Source organism: Cupressus sempervirens, chromosome 9 (genome assembly GCF_028749045.1).
Source record: "Cupressus sempervirens isolate cs-2001-9-10 chromosome 9, ASM2874904v1, whole genome shotgun sequence".
In the NCBI taxonomy this organism is placed as follows: Eukaryota; Viridiplantae; Streptophyta; class Pinopsida; order Cupressales; family Cupressaceae; genus Cupressus; species Cupressus sempervirens.
Window position 1 is genome coordinate 539,405,235 of NC_143126.1, and position 12,823 is coordinate 539,418,057.

A 12,823-nucleotide genomic window follows, 5' to 3' on the forward strand; every position below is an offset into this window, starting at 1 on the left:
GTATGCTCTTGACAATCTAATCATTTTATTGGAAGACCAAGAAAAACTCTCATCCAAACTCAAATTTGATATGATTCATATGGTCATTGTTCCACATAGTATCATAGTTCTTCATGTCCATGCCCATATCCACTCACAAAGCAATGATTCATCTCTAGTCCTCACCAACTTGTCAAGGCTTAGCTATCAATCCTGTCTTTTTAGTAGATTTTCTTTAGTTAAATGACCCACCAAGCACATTTAGAGTTGCCTTGTAGGTTCAATATTGATAAAAGCAAGTGCTGGAACTAATAAAACAATTAAACTCTCCATTTTGCTCACTAAAGGAAAAAAGAACATCAAATCATGCCAACAATCCTGGTAATATTTATTTCTTACCTCAAGATCTCTAAAGCATAACGATTTTTTTAAATTTAAACTTGATGAGGAGAATTTTCACAACTGGATAAATCCTTGGATGGTTCACGACAACCTTAACAAAATAACAAAATAACTAGCCATTCTATTTGCACATATTGGATTAGATGTCACTATAACAATAAAAGATTAGTTGTTCATGTACCAAAAAGCCTTTACTTGGTTGGTGGTTCCAAGTACCCATCGTGATACATACCTATTACTTTGCCTATTGGCTCCTTGTCAAATCCAAATGGGATTGGTAAGCTAGAAGGGTAGATTTCTCATGAATGATTCCAACATAAGAAAATGTCCTCGCAATTGCATGTAATTGGTATAGCCTTCGATGGTGAGCATTGTGATAGAGGTTGTTCTGCCAATATGTGTCGTTGATGCTAGCTATGCTAATAAAGTGTGTGTTGGTGAGAGGTCATTAGCTGATAGGCTTCTTAAGTGGACTTTCCAATCTACAATTGAACAGTAGACCTATCTCAAGCCCAAGAGCAGGTGTAACTCTCCATTTAAACATTTATAAGTCACTTGGACACAAGTTCATGTAGGAAAACTTGTCTTGTTCCCCAAAAAATTTGCCCAAAAAAAAGGTTCAAAGTGATGTAAGACTGTGAACTAGAACCTTTAAAATCAAATTTTACAATTATTCAGTAGACACGGAGACTCTTTGTACTTTGGTGTATCGCACATAGAATCACTATAGAGGGAAAATAGCTTTTACTTACATTCAAATGTTTTAGCAAACATACATAAAATGTGCAACATATTATTAATTCAATATGGGCCTATCAATGTCCTCTCACAATGCCTTAGTTCTCAAATTTAGCAGTTCCTCATGTAATATTGATAACCAGACCTAGCATCTACCTTTATCCGCTACTTGCACTTTTCATTCTATCGCAACCCTTACTCAGCTAGGCGATTCTTCCCTTGTGCACCCATTGCTTTCTCAGCACTGTTTCTACACAAGCTTCTAACCTTCCTCCCTACACACCCACTCTATTGCATCATTAAATCCTGCTTGTTATGGTGCTCCGTTTGTTTCAGTTTTTTGCAATTTATTTTGATTTTGAGGAGTTCCATTTCCATTGATGCCTATTTCGGTCAGCTTTCATTTTAAGTTAGTGTTCCTCTTCACCAACAACACTCCTCCCGCAACACTCAGTGACAGAACAGAGCCCCTGGTCGCTCCCATCCATCTCATTCATTGTTGTCCTTCCCTTCGAGGAAGGATCCCTAAACCCTAATCATGTTCGGGGTGACTCGTTCTCTCTTTTTCATCTTCTATTTCAGGTTTGTGCTTGCTCTTTTATCGGCACCATTCAGTGTTCCATTTGAAGCTATCTTCTTGGTTGTAAGCTCCCAGTCCCATAGACCTGTGTTGTGGTCTCTTGCTGGACATTGACATTATCTTATCTTATTCAAGATGAAGCTGAATTGTTTTAAGAAAATATAAGTATTTCTTTGTTTTCCAACTTGATTGGAAACAAAATGGTTGTCATCAACCTTAAAAATAAACAATGCACTTTTCCTTTCTCTTTTATAAATAAATGTAATGAGCTGTCATTTCTTTGTCTTACAGTCCCATTTGCCTATCTCTGTAACCTATCACTAGCTTAGAGTCCGATGCCTTATTCCTTAAAACTTCTTGACTTATGTCCACTACTATGTACTTGCAAACAATGTCAAGAGAAAGGGCATCATTAGTAGAAGAATCTGTTCACAACATTCTAACATATTTTTTGCATATTCTTGCAATTCTACAAACCTTTTCAATTGAGAATGTGTTTCATCAGATACAAATAGGACGAGCTTGCTAAGAGATCTCACACCAATTCTTTTTAAAACTCTGTCTCATGCAGCTAATATTGATACCAATACTGCTTCACTTGCTATGCCTTGAATAACAGCATCCATGTTACCGTTGCAAACCCACTGCTCAGAATTTCCCAAGAATATGCCAAACTGACACAAACCAAAATTGTAACAGATAAACTGTTTTTGGTCGTCCTGATTGTGGATGCACCCAGGTGCTGCTGAACCACAGGGAAATCATTAGTGCAAGTTGTCTCCTACTTGCAAACAGTCACAGCGGTATTCAAAATCAAATCTGCAGTCAACTCTTTCAGCCATAAAAATCAAATCTTCTAGTGATAAAATATCAAATAAACACAAAAATATCTAAATTTGTAGCTAGAATGCATTAGAATGTCACCTCTCGCTGCCTTGAATTTCATTAAATACAAGTTGAAGCAAAGTCTCAGCAGTCTATTATGAAAGTCATCCATGTGGCGTGTGGTGCTACCTTCTTCCAAAACTCAAACATCAACATCTCTCTTCATTCTGCTCCTCAATGTTCTTGTTAATGGTTAGAAGGAGACACAGATGAGCGGGGTAATTATTTTGATGGACCATCAATTAATATAAGTTTTCTTCAAAGAGATGGTTTTGAGTCAAAGAATATAAGGAATATTGTTGAACTAAACTGTTCATATTGGAACGAAGATAGCAGAAGCAGTGGACAGGAATTTGATCTCGCTTCTTGCAATTCTTATGATTGATATAACCTACTTATTAATATATCACTTTTCTTTAGAGGAATATAAGCTATATTACTCATAGTTCAAAATATCGTTATCGGCAACTTATCGCCAAGGGCAAACAAAATGATCAGCAAATATCAGAGATAAAGTCCGAACTTCTCAAGAAAATATTGAGAATTTGAAAAATTGCTAAAATTTAATTAGAAATGCATTTTTTTTTGCAAAAGTCAATAAGGAGATGCATCTAATGAGTCAGTAAATAGGTAAACAAACCAAACAAGCCAGTTTAGATATATATAAATGCACTATCTATCTAAGTGATAACTGCTCTGGTAAATAAAATGTGAAAACATAAACATAGTGATTGTACCGGTTTAACAACTAGTCTCAGTGATATGTGATCTCATTAAATGCAAAGACTTGAGGAATTTTCGAACAGATTACAAGCCAAATTCTACAAAAAAATGTTTGCTAAACATACTCTGTCTATGCCAATACTAAAATTTTGAAATGTTTCAATAGACATATCTGCAAAGTGTGAAATCACAGGACAAATGTGTGAACCGTGTAAAACAATGTCACAGAATAATGATCTCATGCTTACGAGGTATCCATAATATGAACCTTTGAAACAGATTAGGGTCATCCGCCAGAGTGTACAAAATGAGAATGTTTGTCAAATGTTACAATTACTACCACTGTGGCATATATATATGCAATGTACACAGAACTGACATAAGCGTGGATAACGTGTAATTTAAATTTCGCAACATCCTATCTGCCTAAGTCGAAATGAGAACTTTGGATTTAGTTATAAAAGACGTCCATCAAAGCACAGGAGATATAGTAAATTCTGCTTGGTAGACACGATAGATGAATTATTGGCAGGCAGGCCAGAACGGGTGCTAAGCCAACTTCCCACCATTATTATCAGCATCCTACTTACATATTAGAAGGTTTTAGTAACTTCAGACAAATGCAAACGGCAAAAGTGAAAAACGAAGTCAATTTAATGCACTAACTATATAAATGCATTTTTTTCTAGTTATCACGATAAATAAGTGATTTATTACCGATAAATGTCAAACTAATCTCTGTGATATTTTTTAAACTTACCTGTAATAAGTATCCATGCGAATTTGACATATTTTATCAGCCAGCAGAAAATATCGCAATAAGATAATTTATCATAGACATATCTGTGATGTTTTGAACTATGATATTACCTATCTTCCCTTGCTAGAAGAAATAGAAATGGTCTTCAATGCACATAATGTTCTAAGAAAAAATAATGTAATATCAGATTCAAACATTTTACCAAAAACAAAGCTGACAATTTACATTTTGGTTAATGAATTTTAAATTTTTTGAATCCCATAGACATTTACTTTATATATTAGGGAACATTAGTAGCAAATTGTGAATAGAACATATTTAGTAATCATGTGATATCCCAATTCCTTACAGGCAGTAATTAGTGAGGCTTACTCCTAAAATAAAACTAACATATTTATTTATAAAGAGAAATATGTGATTCATTGTGTACAATTCATGTATATACCGAAAAGGTAGGTGTAGCTTACACAAGCAAAAACCGAGGTAAATCATGAAGTAATATGTTTTGAATGTTAACTTAGCAGAAGACAAAAGTTCATATTTAAAAATGTGAGAGAAATCATCATTTTTGCATCACATTCATAAAGCATATACCTATGCTTAATCATGGCAGAAATAAGAACTAATAAAATCAAGAAGGTTAAAAAAAATAGACCTCATACAGATGAAAGAAAATAGACCTCATACAGATGAAAGATTTTGATAGTTAACAAGTTCAAATTTTATGAAAATAAAATAGAATAAGCTTCGGATAGGACTGTGCCCAACACTAATTTTATGGATCCTGAATCAACTTTAATATCCATGTACAAAAGACAAATAGCACAAAAACAGGACTTGATCTACCGATAAGTGCATTCCATCGATGAAATTAATTGCAATAGATGCCATGGCCCAACTAACATGGAAGGCATTTAAATTAGCCTCTAGAATCCATGCACACACCAACATATTGGCCTCAAAACACACGCAATCAGTGTACGGCCAAAGGTTGATATTAAATAATAATATAACAATTATTCCTTCATGAAACCCTTGATATGAGCATTCAGGCTATGACGCGTATAGAAAAATCCTATTTGATCCATTGCATTAGCCATGTTCTTTCATGTTCTGTATAATATAAACATAATCTGCTCCTTGGTGTGCTCAATATATGGGTCTCAAGTCAATATACAAACTCTTCAGATTCTAACAAAAAGAAATATAATCCTATGTTCCATGTTGTTTCAGAGACAGGCATGGGGGATGGTAGTGGACGACAATGTGTGTATATGTGTGTGTATAACATATGTTTGTATAACTTTTAATGACAACATTTATAATGAGAATAAAATGTCTTGTCTGAGACATAAAATAAGTCTGCAACTCCAACATTTTGATGCATGCATGAAACATAGATTCAACTTACGTGCCAGCTTAGAACCATTAGTTAATGTCAAAGCCCACTATGATTTGTTTCTACTTTTCTCTCTTAAGAAAAAGATTGGCTCGTGTTAAAATTTAAAATGTTGCACAGTGTTTCAAGGATGGGGGCAGTGGGGATGACAGCGGACACGTTTCTGGGATGTTTCCTAAAGGGCCAAAAATAGGGAGTGCGTCCCCATGTAATATAGATATAATCATTATAGGGGCAGTCATTAATAGCCTTTCAAGAAGACATTAAGTATGTGGAATGCATCCTTGTTGATGAGATGAGCATCATAGAGCCAAAGCTATTGATAGAAATATATGTGAGAGATTGTATGAAGCTTTCCCCAACTAAAAAAACCTATTCTTTAATGACATGTCTATTAGTTCTAGAGCTATCTTGGCACAACTATTATTTATGGAAAAATCTATTTGTGCATCGACAAGTCAAATGCCGTATTCCTATACCAAGAGCTCACAACAATCATTATAGTAATATGTTGAAGGTTGTAGCTGTGATAGAGATCTTTATCTCCTATTCTTATAAAATGGAAATATGTTTGTTATGACCGTTATGGTCAACTTAGCTGAAAGAGATATTTGTGATTAAATATTATGCAGAATGACATGTCATATGTCATGCGAAGAGGCATGTGTATGGATATGTGAAATGTTGAATATGTGGAAATATGAAGGGTCTTACTTTTGGGACTCAAAGAGACCTGCGTGAGTAAGATGAAGAATCTTATGGAATCTATTTATATGATTGCTTGGTATATTGTAAATCAATTAAGTGGAAGCCTTGTACTATGAACATTTCTCGATCAATAAAAGAGATATTTTGCTGATGTGTTTGGATTTTTCCTATCAAGAGGAAGGGTTTTCCCAGGATAAATCTTTTGTGTATTGTTTATGGTCTGTTATTACTGTTTATCTATATTTTTAGGTCAAAACATTAACATGGATATTTTTAGGTCAAAACATTAACATGGAGCCAGGTTTGATAGCAGCACTAAAGAAATCTCTTTTGTCCATTTCTCTGTGTTTGTATCTTATTTCAATTTAAGAGTGTTGTGTTTATAGCTGCAATAGAGATCTGGCAATGGTTCCAGATGGTTTTCCTCAACCAATTTCTTCGGCTCTTCTACTTTATTGGTTGATTATTTCCTCTACATCAATTCAGAGCCAGACTGTCATCGTTTGAATGGAAGTAAGTTGGAGCTGCAATCTTTGGAAGGACATGCTTCTGCCTTGACATATGTCATGTTCTTTTCATGATTTTACCTAACAATATGTCATGTTCTTTTCATGATTTTACCTCACCATGTCATATATTTTTTTTCAAATATATGTTTTTTCATCTCCTGCAACAGCAAATTGTTTTCATGTATGCTGGAAATTTCATCTCAGAAATATGCTGTATGTTGTTCTTCTGTGAGACTTTGTATAATTTCTGTAACTTGGTCATCTTTAGCAACCTTTTCAGGAGTTGCGATGGATCACTGGTAAAACTGGGCCGACATAGCTTATATCTGCTACAGCAAGGACAGCATTCTGAATAATATATTGCAGAGCTAAGGTTCTTCTATTTGCCGAGTGAATATGAATCTCTCAACTTGTCGCCTTCGTCACTTCGACCCTCTCTATTCTTCATCTTTAGAGTTCTTATTTATTAAAATATATGTGCTTAATGTTTTAAGTTTGGCGAGTATAAAATAGGCCAAGTGACTAAATATAAAATACAGTAGAAGTTTACTATATCTGGGTGTTTCATGCCGTGTTGAATAAAAGTGATGGATGCTATCCACCTGTGCATGTGATGTTATTATTTAGCTGAACTGTAATTGATAAAAGGCAAATCAAAGAATTTCTTCAGCTGTGCATTACTTATTTTATGACTGGGCGGCTCTTATTTAAAAAGATGTGCCAGGCATTTATTTATTTTTTGGAGTTTGGAATGAAGTTGTGCATGGCTGAAACCAGAGGCCGAACGCTTTCTTGGAGAAATTAAACGATATTCATGTTGACCAGAGTAGCATTTTATCAAGCAGAAATCAGAAAATATAGAAGCCATTTTTATTTGGTGATATCATTATACTTTTCCAATCGGAAAACATGCTTAGCAGATAGATCATGTGTGTATCTTTGGCTCCTCCGTTCGTGTCTCTCCGATTATGGTTGGAGTCCTTCGTGTAACCATTGTCTAATGGTGGATGGTGACAATTCAGCTCTCATCATTGGTTTGTGAAGGAGCTGCCTGATTGAATGTCTGTTCATTTTTATGGGAGCAGGAATTTATTTCTAATGAAGTCGTCTAGAGCTGGTCTTGTGGAGAGGTTGGTCGATTCATCTAAATTCAACTCTCCTCTTCTGCTCACAGTTTACTGAAAGAAAGTTATCGCTCCCATCACTGTGCATTTATGACTATTTGCATAGGCTTTCACTATTGTTGATATTTAGAAGAGTTTCATAAAGATGTATGTGTTAGAGTCAGATTGGTATATTAAGCTTTGCATTAGACTCACTTGTATCAAGAGGACATACCTTCAAATGATCAATCTTCTTGCAAATAGTGGTCTCTATGAAATTTAAAGCATTCATATGATGATCATGACTTGGCATCTGATAGTCGACTTACTGAAGTTCGAGCTGTGGATCATAGTCTTTTTGGGCTACATAAAATTTATGATCTGAGCGGTATCGTGTGCGGAACTCAGTAGTTTTATACAAGAGAATTGATAAAAAGCTTAGCGGTTTATTTGCTTGATGATCTTCAGTACTTGCCAGAATTTACTGTGTATGAGATATTCATTGCTCTGGTTTGCTTTCATCATCAGAATGGTCTCCACCTCTTTAACGATAGAGAGATTTCTACATTTTGAATTTTCTTCTATTATGGGTCTGTTGGAAGGAGTTTTTGCCTCCATGATCTGAGTCAATAGAGAAAAATTCACAGAGTGTCAAGTGGTGTAGAAAAGACTCGTAAGAGGTCCCTCATGTGATTAAAAGGTACGCTTCTTACAATTTTTCTGAGTCTTCAAACTAAGTTTTTTTTTCAGCTCAAACATTGGGCCTCCAATCATGAGAGGTCAATTCACGAGGGTGTAGGCTATCCATTTTCATTGACTGGATTTTTCAAAATTCACTGGCTTCCTTTGATACCCAGGATGGCTGTGATCACCCTCTCTCTTCCCACTGATGAGGTCTGCATTCTGGTCAAATTCGCCATTGTCGTAATGGTGAGTCCAGAGTTTGAGGTATCAGGCATTGTTGTCAAACTGGCATCGAGAGTTTTTATCGAGCGGAGGGATGGTTGTGAGCATCTAGCAAGGTGGTGATGTCAAGCTGGCACTATATGCTCTTGGTGCAACAAAGAAGCAATGAGATAAATGTTTCTTTGATGATATATATTCAGCGGGAGACTACTCGGGTTCAGAGGGAGGTTACATCTGATATTTTGTTGTGATGAACTAGTTGTCCTTGCTGAGAGGGAGTCTTTGTTGAGAGATAATCTCAATTGTTAATGCATTCTTCTTTGGGAGAAGTTTGAGGTGAAAGCCCTTGTTCCACGCTCTACAAGTAGGTATGGTGGACCACCCTTTACGGGTAGGAATGGTGGAAATGCATTCTTCTCTAAGAAAGTCTGAGGTGTAAGCCCTCGTTCCACCCTCTGTGAGTAGACACAGTGGAGGGAGACTACTCAAGTTCAAAGGGAGGTTACATCTAATATTTTATTGTGATGAACTAGTTGTCCTTGCTAAGAGGGAGTTTTTGTTGAGATATAATCTCAATTGTTAATGCATTCTTCTCTGGGAGAAGTTTGAGGTGAAAGCCCTTGTTCCACCCTCTGTGAGTAGGTATGGTGGACCATCCTTTACGAGTAGGAATGGTGGAAATGCGTTCTTCTCTGGGAGAAATCTGATGTGTAAGCCCTCGTTCCACCCTCTACGAGTAGACACAGTGGATCACCCTTTGTGAGTAGGCATGGTGGAAATGTATCCTTCTCTGGGAGAAGTTTTGAGATAAAAAGCCCTTGTTCTACTCTCTACGAATAGGTATGATGGATCACCCTCTCTGAGTAGGCATGGTGAAAATCATTTGTGTGACTCCATGACTCTAATTTTATGTGCCTATTTAATAATTATGGTGAATAATGTTATGCTGAGATAACATATGTTATGTGATGAGAATATATTATTGACATCTTTAGTTGCAGCTATGTGTGCCTACCTCATTAAAGATCTCTCTTGCTAAGAGAGAGTGTTGAAGTTTATAGCTGCAATAGAGATCCTTATCTCTGCTCTTATAAAATGAAAATATGTTTGCTATGACCATTATTGTCAACTTCAAATGAAAGAGATATTTGTGCTTAAATTTTATGCAAAAAGACGTGTCATATGTCATGCAATGAGGCATGCATATGAAAATGAGAAATGTTGAATATAAAAGGGTTTTACTTTTTGACTCAAAGAGACCTTCCTATGTAAGATTAAGAGTCTTAAGCAATCAATTTACATGATTACTTGGTATATCGTAAATCAATAAAGTGAAAGCCTTGAGCTATGAACATTTCTAAATCAATGAAAGAGAGATTTTGCTGGTATGGCTGGGTTTTTCCTTTCAAGTGGAAGGGTTTTCCTAGGATAAATCTTTTGTGTCTTTTGTATATTGTTTATACTTTGTTATTGTTGTTTATCTATATTTTTGGGTCAAAACATTGACATAAAAACAAATTCCAATGTCACAGTTGAACTTGACTTTTTTCAAACATTATAAAAAAATTTAATGGAACCTTACAATAAAATCTTTCAATCTGTTAGTTTCGTTACCATCTCAAGTTTATATGTTTTACAAAAATTATTTCTAATCTAATACCATTACAATTTCACACATTCATGATGTATTTGTGGATGCTGACAATCATATATCACTGCATCAAGAATCCATTCGCTTAAATATAGTTTCTTCTACTTATTTCCTCAGTTTAACAAAAACTAACCTTATTTTGTCTATCATATATACCTTTGATATAAGATCATGCACAACTTTTTGATATATATCCAATAATGTTATGTTCCAATGTGTTGGATATTGTGAATTGACATGCAAATAAAATTGAATATGTTACAAATTATCCCTTCAACTGATTATAATCAAATATGAAATACAACAGTTTTAATATTGGTAAATTAAACTAATATATCTTTTATACAGTTGCCAAATTATACCCTTTAATATGTTAAACTGCATAAATAATTTTGTTGGTGCAATTGTCACGTGCAAGTGCTAGTATAGTTTCTTGTTTGGAAAGATAAAACTCTTTGAGAGAGTTTCAATTACCTCTGCTAGCCTCTGACCAAGCAAATTAGAATAAGTGTCACTCCCAAGGTTGCATGGGTACATGTACCCACACCCCTAGGACACATACCACCTACCCAAGTATTCAGTACTCAGTAGCCAGCATCATAGCTAAGGACCTTGATTAAGATTTCTGATTTTGGTTTTGGTTTTTTGTTTGCATATCAGCTTTTTCATCAAGCTTAATTCAATACATAATCAGCTTGAAATGTTAATAAATTACTGACTAACAGCAAACTGTATCCTTGAAACATTAATGAAATACTGATTAACAGTAAACTTCATCACTGTTCAAGTCAGAAGTTCATTTGCAATATGTCATCGTTACATGATTTATAATCTTCTTGTTCATATTTAAAGTCTGCCTTCTCTGTTATGCATCTAAATATTTACCATATATTATTATTACAAACATATTGCAAATATGAAACTGAAAACAATACATTACATATGCAAATTTTATCATTGTTATTATTTTAAAAAACTATTCTTATGACTCATATTATCAGATTTTTTATAAATATTAAATTATTTTTAAAAGAATTGATGTACACGAGTACCTTTGTCCCTAGTTTGAGAACTAGTCATACCCATACCCGTACCCGTAGCCTAAGTACCCTAGTACCCCTATTCCCGTGCAACCTTGGTCACTCTATTATACATCTCCAAAGTTCCTGGTATGGATATAGGGAAGGGCACAGATACATGATATGTGTACACTGATATAGAAAATATGTTTCCTTGACCATGCTTATAAATCTATTAAAAATCACCAAAATTTGGGCACACATCCCCTATCCCAGAACCTGACATCCCCATCCCCTAGTCATTTTGAGGAAGGGCGGGCATTGTTATGCAATGCTCAGTGCCTATCCAGCCCTCAAAAATGCCAAGAAATGTCCCTATCATTCAAGGACAGCTAGCCATCCCCAAAATGGCTAGGGAATGTCCAAGGTACAGCTAATTGTCCGCAAACAGCAGGGGACGTTTCTTGGCATTGAAAAACAATAAATAACATTTTTCTTTAATTTTGTTTGCTTCAATACCTTCGTATGAGAATCAAAACAATATATTCAAATGTATGAGAATCAAAACAGCTATTCCAATCCTGGTGTACGAGAACCAAATATAGTTAATGAAATACATAATTAAAAGTTGCATCTGGTTAATTTTCTGGGTCATGCTTATTGAAGATGGTAGCTGCGATAGAGATTTTTATTACTGGCTGTGGAAATATAGCCGCTATAACCATTATGGTCACTTTTAGTTGAAGAGGACATTTGTGAAAATAATTGAGATAACATTAATTATAGTGATGTATCATACATCATGCGTAGAGGCGTGCATTTGTAATATGAACTCATGTTTTGGAAAATTGAAGAGACCTTCGATTATAATGTGAAGAGTCTCTCTATTTGTTATATATATCGCATCAAGTGAAAAGTATTTACACTTGAGCATTTTATGATCGATAAAAGTGATATTTTTGTTGTGTGGTTTGGTTTTTTCACTTTCCCAAGATAATATTGTGTCTCTTGTTTCGAATTTGTTTCTTCCTTATAGCTGTTTATCTTTATTTATGAGCTATACTTAACATGGTATCGAAGCAAGGTTAGATATCTGTAATATTGAAGTCTCTTTGGCATGGGTTGAGAATCATGTCTCTATGGCAAGTGCTGAAGTTTAAGTTATGTGAAAGTTTCTTTTATCTTGATGTATATAGACATTGGTTCATGCCTTGCTTAGACTGCAAATATGGAGGTTAAAGGGAAGATCAAGTATTTTTTGAGTAATGGCGCAGACGAAGGTGGGAAAAGGATGTTAGATTTCTTTCTCAGATCAACAGGATTTTGTTGGGAAAGCATATCTGAATAAGGCCTACGGATATTATGCCACAATCTTGTGTGTATTTCATTTCGAGGTCACTAAAATCTTACATGGACTCTAAAGTGTGCTTCCTTGTCATTGGCTCAACGTCTCTAAATGCG

The 12,823-nt window shown here is 35.0% G+C and overlaps 2 long non-coding RNA genes across 2 annotated transcripts in view; both read right to left on the reverse strand.

Annotated features, from left to right (window-relative positions):
* Window positions 1-3,440: 3,440 nt before the first annotated feature.
* Window positions 3,441-12,823, reverse strand: part of LOC149539743 (uncharacterized) — a 30,570-nt gene continuing 21,187 nt past the window's right edge. Inside the window, exon 2 of the long non-coding RNA XR_016355938.1 lies at window positions 3,441-3,889. This is a non-coding gene — a long non-coding RNA (uncharacterized LOC149539743). The remainder of the gene's footprint in view (window positions 3,890-12,823) is intronic.
* LOC149539744 (uncharacterized) lies at window positions 4,765-9,513 on the reverse strand. The gene is made up of 2 exons (XR_016355936.1): window positions 6,796-9,513; window positions 4,765-6,761 (listed from the first exon to the last, which is right to left on the reverse strand). It is a non-coding gene; the product is annotated as an uncharacterized LOC149539744 (long non-coding RNA).